Here is a 14,730-nt window from a genome sequence, read left to right on the forward strand (position 1 = left end):
CCATGGAGGGAAAGACTCTGGGCCCTTCTCCTTTGAGAGATCGGCCACCCCTCCTCCCCAAGCAGATCATGTCTTGGTAGACTTATTCTTCATCCATGGCGGACTGGGGGGCTGCATTAAAGCCCCCCAACAGACCACTGGTGATTTTGACATGAGCAACTAGGTGGTTGTTAGTATCAATTCCTGAGCTGGTAAATCTGAAGGAGGAAGAGTTTTTGTTGATTTGCTTTAGTGTGTGTCAATAGTTCTGTTTGACCATGTTCTGTTTGAGATGCCTATTAAACATCTAACTCTTTTTTTTCCCCCCAGGAAACACCAAATGGTGATGTCACCCATGCTGCAGGAGGGCCTGGAGGCCCGGGGGTGCCCTGGAATGGGATGCCACATCAGCTTCCATGGAGCATTTGGCAGCGGCATCTGGGGTAAGGTCACAGGTGGGGTCGGGGTCTATGTTGAGGCTGTGGAGCTCGCAGAGACAAAGCCAAGGACAAGGAGTGGATCCTCATCACTGTTGGGCTGCCTCGACAAGGACATGAAAATCAAGTCCCTGGAGGAGATCTATCTCTTTTCTCTGCCCATCAGGGAATCTGAGATCATTGACTTTTTCTTGGGGGTGTCCCTCAATGACAAGGTTTTGAAGATTATGCCTGTGCAAAAGCAGACATATGCAGTCCAGGGGACCCTGTTCAAGGCATTCATCACCATTGAGGACTACCAATGGGCACATTGGTCTGGGTGTTAAGTGCTCAAAGGAAGTAGCCACTGCCATCCATGGGGCCATCATCTTGGCCAAGCTCTCTATTGTCCCTGTGTGGCAAGGCTACTGGGGAAACAAGATCAGCAAGCCCCACACCATCCCTTGTAAGGCAACCGGGCACTGTGGCTCTGTGCTGGGGTGCCTCATCCCTGCACCCAGGGGCCTGGCATCATCTCAGCCCCTGTGCCCAAAAAGCTGCTGATAATGGCTAGTATCTACAACTGCTACACCTCAGCCAGGGACTGCACTGCCACCCTGGGCAACTTTGTCAAGGCCACCTTTGATGCCATCTCTAAGACCTACAGCTACCTCACCCCCAACTTCTGGAAAGAGACCGTGCGCACCAAGTCTCCCTGTCAGGAACTCATGGACCATCTTGTAAAGACCCACCCCAGAGTTTCTGTGCAGAGGACCCAGGCTCAAGCTGTGGCCACCACATCATTTTATACAAGGAAAATAAAATGAATTAAGGTTGTTAATATTTTTTTTAAATCTAATTCCCCAAGTAGGCAAATAAGCCTTCTGGTGTTCACAGGAAAAGGAAATACTGGGTTACAAGTCTGTATGCCACTAGCATATAGGTGGTATTTAAAGTCAGCCTGATGAGAGTGCCTGGGGAAAGAAGTGTGCGTGGAGCCTCAGCCCAGGGCCCCGGGGCACAGCACCTCTTAGAAATTGAGTAGGGGGATGGCTGGGGTTAGGGGCAAGTGGTGATGGGGGGGGGGAAATGAAGGCAACTGTACTTGAACAACGGTAAAAAAAAAAATTTTTTTTAAAGAAATTGAGTAGAGGAGGAGAGAAAGGGTTAGGATGAAAACCAGGGCAGTCAAATCATGGAAACCAAAGCTATGGCAGTCAAGACAGATAAACACTTTGTGGAACCTGAGGGTTTTACCATTTGGAAGGAAATTGCTTTGAGTTAAAAGATGCAAATAATGGTCTTTCCAATGGTGACAACTTCCCTACAACAACAAGGACCTCCTTTATTGTTCTTCAAACGAGAAGAGGCACACAAGAAGTGCCTGGTGCAGAGCCCCAGTTCCTACTTCATGGATGTGAAATGCCCAGGATGCTATAAAATCACCACTGTCTTTGGCTATGCACACTGTAGTTTTGTGTTTTGGCTGCTCCACTGTCCTCTGTCAGCCTACAGAAGGAAAAGCAAGGTTTACAAAGAATGATCCTTCAGAAGGAAGCAGCACTAAAAGCACCTTAGATCAAGATGCATGGAGTTGACTTCCAACCAAGAAGGAGGTGTAGGTAGATATACTGTGCCTCCTCACACAACCAAAAGAAGGACAACAACAAATTTAAAAACAAAAATTAACCAGAACTGAGAGAAAATTGAACTGTATGAAAGTCCAAGAACCAAGGAGTTAAAGAAGAAACATTCTTTTAGACTGGTAGGAGGGGCAGAGATGGGCAGGCCAGGCAGAGAGAACGTGCGGCAAGGCAGCAGCTAGAGGACCAGGCAGGAGAGGCAGTGGCTGGTGGACCAGGAGGTCCAACATTTGCACATGGATTAACTTGGAGGAACAACTGGGGAGCAAGACAGACCACATAACCCAGGGTTCCAGAATGGGGAAATAAAGCCTCAAAACCTATGGCTGTGAAAACCTATGGCTGTGAAAACCTGTGGGGGTTGCGGTAGGGAGAGAAACTCCCAGCCTCACAGGAGTTCATTGGAGAAACCCATGGGGTTCTGGAATGTAGACAAACCCACACACCTGGGAATCAGCACCACAAGGGCCCAATTTGCTTGTGGGTAGTGGTGGAAGTGACTGAAAGCTGGCCGAGAGCTGACCAAGCAGCAGTGTTCTCTCTTGGACCCCTCCCCCACATACAGCACCAGGACGCAGGTTGCCCCGAATCTGGCGAATACCTCAGGCTCTGTCCCTTACAACGTAACAGCCACACCAAGAAAAAAAAAAAATATGGCTCAAATGAAAAAATAGATCAAAGCTCCAAAAATAGAACTAAGCAATAAAGAGATAACTAACCCATCAGATGCACAGTTCAAAACACTAGTAATCAGGATGCTCACAGAAATGGTTCAGTATGGTTGCAAAATGGAGGAAAAAGTGAAGGCTATGCAAAGTGAAATGAAGAGAAATGTACAGGGAACCAACGGTAAAGGGAAGGAAACCAGGACTCAAATAAACGATTTGAAGCCGAAGGAAGAAATAAATATTCAACCAGAACAGAATGAAGAAACAAGAACTTGGAAAAATGAGAAGAGGCTTCGGAACCTCCAGGACACCTTGAAACATTCCAACATCTGAATTATAGGGGTGCCAGAAGGAGAAGAGGAAGAGCAAGAAATTGAAAACTTACTTGAAAAAGTAATGAAGGAGAACTTCCCCAATCTGGCAAAGGAAATAGACTTCCAGGAAGTCCAGGAAGCTCAGAGAGTCCCAAAGAAGTTGGATCCAAGGAAGCACACACCAAGGCACATCATAATTACATTACCCAAGATGAAAGATAAGGAGAGAATCTTAAAAGCAGCAAGAGAAAGGGAGACAATTACCTACAAAGGAGTTCCCATAAGACTGTCAGCTGATTTCTCCAAAGAAACCTTGCAGGCAAGAAGGGGCTAAAAAGAAGGATTTGAAGTCATGAAAGGCAAGGACCTACATCCAAGATTGCTCTATCCAGCAAAGCTGTCATTTAGAATGGAAGGGCAGATAAAGTGCTTCCCAGATAAGGTCAAGTTAAAGGAGTTCATCATCACCAAGCCCTTATTATATGAACTGTTAAAGGGACTTATCTAAGAAAAAGAAGATGATAAAAACCATGAACAGTAAAATGACAACAAATTCACAGCTATCAACAACTGACCCTAAAAAGAACAAAACAGAAACAAACTAAGCAAACAGCTAGAACAGGAACAGAATCACAGAAATGGAGATCATGTGGAGGGTTATCAGTGGGGCAGGGATGAGGGAAGAATGGGGGGAAAAGTACAAGGAATAAGAAGCATAAATGGCAGGTACAAAATAGACAGGGGGAGGTTAAGAATAATATAGAGAATAGAGAAGTCAAAGAACTTAAATATATGACCCATGGACATAAACTAAAGGTGGGAGGGGGCAGGGAATGTTGGTGGGAGGGGGTCACAGGGCAGAGGGGAATAAAGGGGAAAAAATGGGAAACCTGTAATCACATAATTAATAAAATGTGTTTTAAAAATTTTTTAAAGGAAAATTATATAGGTAGAATATTTACAGTTGGTAATATTTGGGATTTTGGAAGTGAAGAAAAGGATGGGGCAAAGGTGGAAGAATGGTAGAGTCATGAACAGAAATAGGAAAGCCAGGAGCTGCAACTGATCAATTATGTTGCATCTGAAGTGCGGTGGAATATCCAGGGGGAATTGTAGGTGAGGAAATAGAATGAGGATAAAGGATTAATTTTAGGTAGGACCTTTGAGATCAAGTTTGAAACTGTGCATTGACTAAAGGGAGTTGAGAGTCGAAGCCTCAGAACTCAGTCTAGGGAAATGCCAGTGCAGCCCATCACAGCAGCTCCTTCCCAGCAGAACAGGACTCGAGACTCTCTTCAAAGTTTCCCTCAGGTGTTTCTGGGTGTTCTTGAGAACTTCCATTTCCCACTTTCTGTTGAGTCCATCTTTGCTGGGTGCCATAAACACTTCCACCTCGCTCAGGTAGTCTTGCCACCTCTGCTTAGCAATATATGTTCTTTCTCTGGGTCGTGTCCCTGAGGTGGTGCCAAAATTGCAACATTTGATGGGGATGTAAGAGCAAACACCTACCTCCCTGTTATAGGCTAAATTGTGTGCCTCCAAAATTCAGGTGTTAAAGGCCATAACCCCTAGTACTTCAGGATGTAACTGTATTTGGAGATGTCTCTGTAGGGCCTTTAAAGAGGTAATCAAGGTGAAATGAAGTCATATAGGTGGGTCTTATTCCAGTATAACTGGAGTCCTTAGAAGGAGAGGAAAGTTGGCTCTGGCCGGATGGCTCAGTTGCTTCAAGTTCTGCCTCATACATCAAAAGGTTGTGTGTTCGATTCCTGGTGAGGGCACATACTTAGGTTTTGGGTTCAATCTCCCATTGGGACACGTACAAGAGACAACTGGTCAACATTTCTCACGTTGATGTTTCTCTCTCTCTCCCTCTGTCTCTAAAATCAATAAGCATATCCTCAAGTGAAGATAAGAAATTTTTTTAATGATTATATTTCTGGAAAGGGTTGAAATTGCAATTATTCGATCAGGTATTGGATCTAAGTTTGGTGTCATGGACTAAAACATGAGTGACACCATTTGGGGCCTGTGGTTTTCTCTTAACAAGACTGTAATGAAGGAACCATAGCACGCTATAAAAGAACAGAGGAAAGATTATGCATTGATCCACTGGGCTTCCATAACAAAATACCACAGACTGGATATCTTGAACAACAGAAATTTATTTTGTCACTGTCTGAAAGCTGGAAGTCCAAGGTCAAGGTGTCAGCAGGGTTGGTTTCTCCTGAGACCTCTCCCTTGGCTTGAAGATGGCTAACTTGTGTTATTGCTATGTCCTCACATAGCCTCTTCTCTGAATGTGCACCCTGGTATCTCTTCCACTTCTTGTAAGGACATTAGTCCTATTGGATTAGGGCCCTGCCCGTATGCCCTCAAAAACCTTAAGTACTTCCTTAAAGGCCCTATCTCCAAGTACAGTTATGTTGAGGATTAGGGCTCCAACATATAAATTTTGGAAGAACACAGTTCAGTCTAAAACAGATTAGCTTTTCAGAAACTAAATTCCATCCAAAGTAAGATCTGAAGTTTGCGTGGAATTAGCCAGGTAAAGACTGACGAAAAGCATGCTTCAGACTGCCAACAGGGAAGAACAAAGGCCAGCGGATATTAGAAAATATGGTGCATGAGAAAACTAAACAAAGGCCCTTTCTAGATGAGTCTAGAGAGGTAAGCAGACTATATTGGAAGGCCTTGGAAGTCATGATAGAATTGGAACTTAATCTCAGGCAACATAAAGCCAGTGGAATGCTGTAAGCAGGAGAATGGCATAACTGAATTTGCATTGACACCTGGGCTGTAGTGTGGAGAGTGAACGAAAAAATGGTAACCCTGGAGGTAGAAATACGAGTTAGGAGGCAGTTACAATAAAATAGGCAAGATGGCAGTGGGACTGGAGAGAACTATGTAGAATTGAGAAATCCTCAGTACACAGAATTGGCAGGACTTGCTACTGGACTGGAACATGAGAAATAAACTGAGGATGATGCTTAGGTTTCTGAGCTGAGCAAACAGGTGGGAAGTTGGTGCCATGCCCTGAGATAGGGAACAAAGAAGCAGATGGTCGGGGGGAGGGGAGGATGATGAGCTCAGTTTTCAATATATTGAGTTTTAGATTTGTGAGTCATATAAATAAAGATGCTCACAACCTTAACAGCTAGCTATTTCAATCCCTGCTTTAGAGATGAGATTTAAAAAGAAAACCCACAAAGCTGAAGTTTCAAGAGGTTGATTGGAGTGTGGGACATACTCAGGTTTATCTGACTCTGAGGGGTAGGCTTTTTCCACTATATTCCACAAAGTTTTACTCTAAACTCTGAATCAGATGTATTTCAGATTTCAGAATTTTCTGGATTTTAGAAAGCTAATATGGTGCCTATAATCTATATTATAGAAGGGGGCTGAGCAGTTTCTCATAATAAATTACACATTAATAAGTCTTCAATGACTAACATGAATATAACACTAAGTGGGATAATGAATAGTCTTGTGACTGTTAGGATAGGTTTTGCCACCAATTGAGTAATATAAAAACTTTCAGTTTTCAGGGTGTACTGGACTTTGGAACTGTGGATAAAGGTGTACCTTCTGGAATAATGTAATGTCATGGGAATCAAAGCAATAGAGTTTGAAGAAGAAAGTGGTGGTCAAAAAAAGTGGTGGTCAGTGGTGTCAAATGTTACTGTGAAAGCAAATGGGAGCACAAGTTCACATTTAAGGAGTGAAAGACGAAGACAAAGCACATAACAATAGAATGGTTGAAATGAAAGACAAAAATTACAAATTATAGTCAACCATTTAGAGCAAGTGGAATTTTTATTCACTGCCAGTGGCAGTGTAAATTGGCATAAGTATTTTGGAAAACTGGAAGTATCTATTAAAGCTGAACATATGCATAACACATGACCCAGCAATTCTAGCCCTAGGTATTTGTTCAGCAGAAATGCATGCATATGTGCTTTAAAAAGCACATACAAGGATGTTCACATCAGCTTTGTTTGGAGTTACTGTGGGTTCATGATGTTGTAAATAAATTAGTTACAAATAAATAAGAACTGTCATGCCTGGGCCACAGGGGAGAGTTGATCATGAACCAAGAATTATAATTAATTCAAATCTTTGCTCTGAGGTCCATAAAAAAAGGGGAGAGGTATAAGTTGTTGATGAGAATGGTGCCTAAGTCCACATACCTCCTTCCAAGTAGACTGATGATAAAAACAAAGGAGGATACACATGTCCTTCCAGGCAGACTGATGATAGAAGCAATAGAAGGGTAACTTCAGGGGTGACATTGAGGTGGATTCCATGTTACTGCATGTGCACTGGAGAGAGGGCTTGGGCTTCCGCTAAGAATCTGCCATGCCAGGCCTGACTGCCCTCTTCTAGAATTCTTTCACAGACTTCTATCTTGCTTAAGCCATTTTTATTTTGTATTTTCTATTATATGAAAGAAAATGCAACTCATAACTCATAATAGGTTTCTATTAAATTCCCCATTTGATTTAATCTAGTCAAGGTTAGTTTCTTTTATTTGCAACAACAAAAAAATACTAACTAAAATATATGGCATAGCCTGGCTGGTGTGGCTCAGTGGATTGAATGCCAGCCTGCAAACCAAAGGGTCACTGGTTCGATTCCCAGTCTGGGGCATGGGCCTGGGTTGTGGGCCAGGTCCCCAGTAGGGGGCGCAAGAGAGGCAATCACACATTGATGTTCCTCTCCTCTTTCTCCCTACCTTGTCCTCTCTAAAATAAATAAAATATTTGAAAAATATATGGCATGGGAGAGTGGGGTATAAGGGAACTAAATGTTAATGGAAAATATACAACAAAGATTAAATTAAAAAATTAAAATGTAAAAAGTAAAAAAAAATTAAAATTAAGAAGAAATAAATGGGATTCCCTCTCCTGTATTTTACTTTAACCCTTATTGAAAGTGAATATGTGAAGAAAGTATATTTAGTATTTTATCTATATCCAATTATTTTATTTTATTTTTTAAAGACTTTACTATTTTTTAAAATATTTATTTATGTTTAGAAAGGGGAAAGGAGGGAGAAAGAGAGGGAGAGGAATATCAATGTGTAGTTGCACACCCCCCACTGGAGACCTGGCCCACAACCCAGGCATGTGCCCTGACTGGAATCAAACCTGCAACCCTTTGATTCACAGGCCAAAACTCAATCCACTGAGCCACACCAGCCAGGGCCATTTATTTATTTTTAAAGGAAGGGGAAGGGAAGGAGTAAAAGAGGGAGAGCAACATCAATGTTCAAGAGAAACATGGATTGGCTGCCTCTCGCACACCCCCAACTGGGGACCCACCCACAATCCAGGCATGTGCCCTGACGGGAAGAGGAATTGGACATCTTCCAGTTTGCAGGCCGGTACTCAATCCAATGAGCCACACCAGCCAGGGCTATATCCAATAATTTTAAAAGACAGTACAATCAATGGTTAAAAATAGACTGGAAGAGTGGGCAGCTGGCAAGTCCCTTCCACAAGTTTATGAAAAACAAAATGAAGAGTCAGGATTTGTCTAGATTAAAAGCAAATTAGGAGAATTTAAGAGACATAGCAATCCCATGCAAGGTGAGGACTTTGATTAGATCTTGATTTACTCCAATTTTGGCAATTTGGAGACTGTTAGGGAAATTTAGCTATGGTATAGCTTGATGTTACAGAACTAGTGTTAATTTTGTTATGTATGAGTAAGGTGGTACAGTAAAGTGGGGAAATAGTCTAAGTTTTTAAGATGAATACTAAGGCTATTAAAGGGAAGTGAAATATTTCTAATTTACCTAAAAATTTTTAGCAACTAAGTAGATGGAGAAAATATGGCAAGATGTAACTACAGGGTTTAGATGAATGATGTTCATTATACTGTTATACTTTCACTACATTTGACATTTTTCATAAAAAGAGGTACGAAAATGCATCTGTACAAAAGGGCTTTAATTGTTTATGTAATTAAAAAATAAATTTCCTGTAAAACGCAGCCATTAACTCTGATTTAATTAAGTAGGGTATTTGCTCTGTGATAACTGGAGAATTCAAGAGAATTCTATAAATAATTTCAATTTTGTGACCAAAAGTCTCCAATTGGTCTTCGCTCAATTGGTCTCTGCCCAATTACTTTGCTCCCTTCCCCCCAAAGCTGACCTGGAAAAGAAGAGTGCGAGGAACGCAGCAACCACACTGTGAAAGAGTCAGTCAGAGTCCTGAGAACTTCAGAAGTGGTGAGGGAGAGTTCCGCGTGTAACAACCTAAGTGTCTGGCCAAAACTGAAGTCTGGCCAGCCTCCACGTACGCTGTGAAAGCTCTCTGGCTGCAGTCCTGATGTCGTAACATCTGAGTTTGCATCATTCTTCCCTCAGCTGCTTCTGGACCTACTGTCAACAGCATGTGATGTAAACAGTCAAGGTAGAGAGTATAAGGTGTCTGTCGTATCCTTCCTCCTTCTCCTTCCCTCCTTTTTTCCCTCTCTTCCTCCTTCTCTCCCTCCCCAGCCCCACCCCAAGGGTTTTTCAGTTCCCTGAAAGGTGGAGAAAGTATAAAGGCTTGTGAAAAAGACCATCTCACAAGCGTACATTAAAAGTTAGAGGCAGACTATTCAATTAGTGGAAACATTCCTATTTGTGTGTGTTGCTACTCCTCCCTTCCTGAACTCTCACAGGGTCTCCTGCGCTTGTGTTGCTAAGTGGAATGGCAGCAAGGGGCATGCAACACAGAGGGACTGAATAGATTAGCAATGGACTTAAGAATCTTAGAAACTATGGAAAATACTTTCTAAAAGGAGGCTGGAGGCAAATTTAAGGAAGAACAGTCTCTGTACTTCTGTCTTATGACTTCAACTATTTCTTCCCTATTTTCAGTTTCTAAGTAGAATCTACATTTAAGGGTAATCAAAACATATTATCTTCCAATATCTCACGATTCCCTTGATGCCTTCCCAGTATGTGACCACATTGTTTGAAATAAGTCTGGAGGGACCAGCATTTTGTATCAAAGGGTCAGAACAAAGGGGCGGGCTGAAAGTTTGGGGTTCTGTATAATTGGGGATGGTGAATATAATAGCTGAAAAGGACTTGATTGGGTATGTCTCAGTGTTCTGAAATGCCTAGAAAGAAAATATAGGTGAAAAGGGTTTCTCCCACGCCTGACCCAGTGCAGGTGAACAGCTAAGTTATTTTTTATAGATAGAAACAGGTGGGCAGCCTTGCTAGTATACCAGCAGATATGTGGTTCAAGGATATTTGGGATCCTGGAGAGCTCTCTTCTGTTCCCTCATTTGTGGAACACTAACCGAATACAAAGTTGGTTGAATCAATGCCTTTCTGCCTTTATTTGACTTTTCCCAGGTGTCAGCTTGCAGGATAAGAAACCTGCCCTGAAAGTCTACTTTCCTTGGCCTCCCCAATGTTGAGCTTTGTTGAATAGAATGCCTGACTCCTGCCTAACTTGGCTCTCCTCATCTTGGCTCATGCTGAAGCAACTGGACAGCTTGGCTGAGAGTCCAAGGAGTTAGAGTCTGCGACCTTACGCCAACCTCCCCCAGCACCCCACCTCCTCCAACACACACACTCTGTGCCTGCCCAGTCTGGTTTGTGAATAGTTCTTGGCAAATCCCCCAGAGGAAAATAAAGCCACCAACAATAGCAACTCCCTTTTTAGCACAGAGCTCTTGATATGCAGGACTATGAACTTAGGAAAACCCAAAATAACCTATGTAATTACAGTGGGTTACCCTAACAGTCTATTTCTGCTATTACCAACATTAGAGTCACTCCAGTAGATATTTAGCTGCTTGTAGTGGAAAGAGTGCTGGGCTTATAGCCAGACTGACCTGGATTCAAGACCTAGCTTGGCTATTTACTAATTTTACGACACTGGGCAAGTCATTAATTTGAGCCTGTTGAAACTGAATGAGCAAATGTACATGTAGGTGCTTGAAAACCTGTACAGTGTCATACAAAGTTGAACTATTACTATTGGGAAATGGGAATCATTTAAAAGTTTCAGAAAAAGGAGAAATTTAAATCTTCAAGAAACACAGGAAATCAACCTGCAGATGGTGTTTAACCTCTGTTCAACACAATGCTCAGTCTTAAAAACAAATGACTGAAACTATAGTAGTCATTTCAAGTTAAAGGCTGTTTACCCTTTTGTTCATGAGGAAATTGAAATGGGGAAAGATTCAGTGGTTCCTTTCCTGTTGTTAAAAAGAAAAGCTACAGGCCAAAATGGAGTCACTTGTGCTAAAAGCCCATGATACCACCCCTAGATTTAATAATTAATCTAATTGAAGTTTCAGCTTTCCCACATGTGGCATTTTAAACCAGTCAGTCTGGAATTGCCTGATTCACACTAGTGAGGTAATCTGCATTATAAGAACCCCCTGCCTTTCCCTAAGGGAAGGTATCCTTGCCTGACATAATCCACTCTTAATTTCTTAGTCCCACCCACTTTCTGCCTATACAAATCTTGCATTTTGTACAACCCCTATGGGAACCCTGTATTTGCTAGGTGAGATGCTGCCTGATTCATGAATCACTTAATAAAGCCAAATAGATCTTCAAATTTACTTGGCTGAATTTTGTTTTTTAACAGTATCAAGGGATAAGACTTCGTACTAGTAAGTATGGGAAAGAGGGTCATCTGCCTACATGCTAACTGCTGGTTTTCTGTGCAGTTAAGCCATTGTTTTTGTCCCTTAAATTTTTATTTTATATGTAGTGAAAGAAGTTGGCTCTTCAGACTTAGTCATGTTTTTGTCCTTTATCACTCTCATGCATACATGAAAAGGGAAACGTAGTAAAAGAAATTGGTTAAAGGTTTTGTTAAGGTGGTCGGTGATGCGGGCTATGAACGGATTCACATGGAGAAGAGTAGTGAATAAAGTTTTCATTCACTCTCCAAGAAAGGAGAGGGGCGTGGTGTGAAGAGATAAACCAGGTGCAGGCTTTGAGCTTTCATTGGATTATAATTGGATTAAAAAGGGTAGAAGGTTGTTGTTGTGAGGCCCCTGGGCTATTGTGTGGACCCTGTTGTAACAAGAGGCTGCAGTTTATTCCAATGTTTTCTTCTGCCTGGGGCTGTAGGGAGCGGCTAGTTCTGTTCTTGCTTTCCAGTTTCAGTCCTGGGGACAAGCTCAGAAGAGTAAAATGGCAGTCATGTTTAACAAGGTCACAGGCCTGCTCACAAATGGTACCACAATAGCAGATGGCTCTGGCTTTACCCTTTCAGGTTTCCTAAGGCAATACAATTTCATCACAACTGCCACCTGACTGATAGCAATTGTAAGAGATCCCTTGATCTCAGAGATGGTAAAATAGGGATAATCACAACAGTAAACGCCTTACCCACTGCCCTGCTTAGATACAGAACAATGTCCCATACTGTTGGGATCCTGGGTGCATACCTCCCTATCGCATCTAGAAGTACCCCAAGGACAGGCAGGAAGCACCCGCCACAAACCACTTTAACACCCACTGCAGACATGGTGGTGGTTCTGCCATGATCACACTGGCTCCTCTTCCTCTTGGGCCTTTCTGGCTGCTCCTGATGTTGTTGTGTCTCTCTGTCTTTGGTTACAGACTTGGTTGCTGCCATGTGCCCAGTACCACTGTTGCTCTCCCTGCTGCTTACCACCCCTGCTGCTTTTCCTGTTACTGCTACTTTAGTAGGCTCTGTGAGTTTCCTGACTATAGAAGCAAATGTGCTTGGGATGGATTCACGAGCAGTCTATAAGCATAGCAGGTATGGGAGGCACATTGGATACCTCTTCCCATAGCTTAATCAGAGGAGGGGCCCCAGACACCTCAGGGACCATGTGAAGGGTCCTGAGGCTGACCTGATCTTGATTCCTTTCTCCCTGGAGCTCCTGAGCTGAGGGCGATAGAAACAACAGAGGCAGAGAAGACAGAAAGGGAGACCAGAAGTCTGCTCACTTCTCTTCCTATAGCTGAGGACACTGAGGACTTAAAACTAGACTTTTGAGGTCATCAATCTCCAAGCTCCCACTTGATGAAGGAATCACCTCTGCAGAACCTCTGTAAATGTTCTCCCTAGTTTTACTTCAACTGTTCCAGAACTAGGAAGAGTGCTGTTACAATGTCCCTGGTAGACAGCCTCACATACCTTTATTTTCTAAACTTTTGCTAGTATATCTGTAGGGATTGCTGAGTCGAGGGTGTGCACCTTTTACATTTTGATAGCAGGGAACAGACTGTGTGTGTGTTCATTCACTCATATTATAGTAATTTATACAAACTCAGGGCATGGCGGTCTTGGGAAGACAGATTACAGTTCACACAAAGGAAGAACTTCCTAATTATTAAAAACAGATCACAAGAGATCACTCTAACTTGACTGAAGTAGTAAATGTTCAAGAAGATATTGGACTATCATGATGTTATAGGTGAGTATGAGATCACATGCTAACACCCAAGGAATGTATGAAGTTGAACCTCATGGTATAACAAGAACATCTTCAGTGTGTTAAGCCCCTAAGAGATGGCCCATCTAGGTTTGGATTCTTTCACAGGGAATGCATTTTCCAGGTGAACTTCAGAGAGCACTAGGACCAGCTTTTGGATGTCCTCCAAAAGCTCCCTGGCTCTGTCTTGCTGAGTCACAGAAGAAATTTTACTTTGGACTTAATCTCTGATTCAGTAATAGGCATGTCTACTCTGTCCTTAGCTAGGATGGCCTAGCAATTTCTATACTCCCCTCTGACGGCCTCAGGAGATAAATGGGCTTATCCTAACAGGCAAAGAAGTCTTCCACGGGTCTGAAGGAATACAAGTGTGCAAGTAGAAAAATAGAGAGTGGCAAGCTTCAGGTCTAGCTGTTTCCTGTACTTCAAGGGAAGCAGCCTCAGTGGCCCTAAAGTCTTCGTACACTTGTATCCTCTTCTTTGATAACCTAGTCATGTCCAGCGAGAATGCTCTTCATAGCCTATGGCTGGGCAGGCCAACAGAATGACAGCAAGTGGCAGAGAACAGGGCTGGTGGACGCAATATTGGTGTATATTTGGACGTGGTTGTGTACACCCATTGTATCTCTTCTTTTACTGACTGGGTGAAGTTACTCTCAAATATTGGTGTGTGCTTGAATATATCATACTCTCCTTCTTGGTCCAACTGTTGCTGCAGTTCCCCCTAGAGGTATCAAACACACACACTGCACAGCCTGCCCCTGTAGATTGACTAGAGCAGTGACGTGAATTCACTACTCATGAGTATAGCTTGTCAAGAAAGCTCTGCCTCTGGCCCTAGCTGGCGTGGCTTAGTGGGTTGGATCCTTATCCCATAAACCGAAATGTTGCAAGTTTGATTCCTGGTCAGGGCACACGCTTGTGTTGCAGGGTTAGTCCCTGGTCCCCTGTTGGAGTGCAAGAGGCAACCAAGCCGATAGATGTTTCTCCCCTTCTCTCTTTCCCTCCCTTACCCTCTCTCTAAAATCAATGAGCATGTCCTCGGCTGAGGACTAAAAAAAAGAGTTTTGCCTCTAGATTTTACCCCCAAATAGTTTTCTTTGCTACATATCAGAGAACCAAAACTGTAGTGGCTTAAAACAACACACACTTATGATCTCACAATTTCCATGGGTCAGGAGTCTGGGTATGATTTTGATGGGTCCTCTGCTCAGGCTCTCACAAAGCTATGGTCAAGGTGTGGGTCAGGGCTGAGGTCTCCCCTAAAGCTTGG

The 14,730-nt window shown here is 42.9% G+C and overlaps 1 pseudogene; it reads left to right on the top strand.

The window, feature by feature from the left end:
- Positions 1–325: 325 nt before the first annotated feature.
- Positions 326–1,222, top strand: LOC112305321 (small ribosomal subunit protein uS5 pseudogene; annotated as a pseudogene).
- Positions 1,223–14,730: the final 13,508 nt, after the last annotated feature.

Source organism: Desmodus rotundus, chromosome 4 (assembly GCF_022682495.2).
Source record: "Desmodus rotundus isolate HL8 chromosome 4, HLdesRot8A.1, whole genome shotgun sequence".
Classification (NCBI taxonomy): Eukaryota; Metazoa; Chordata; class Mammalia; order Chiroptera; family Phyllostomidae; genus Desmodus; species Desmodus rotundus.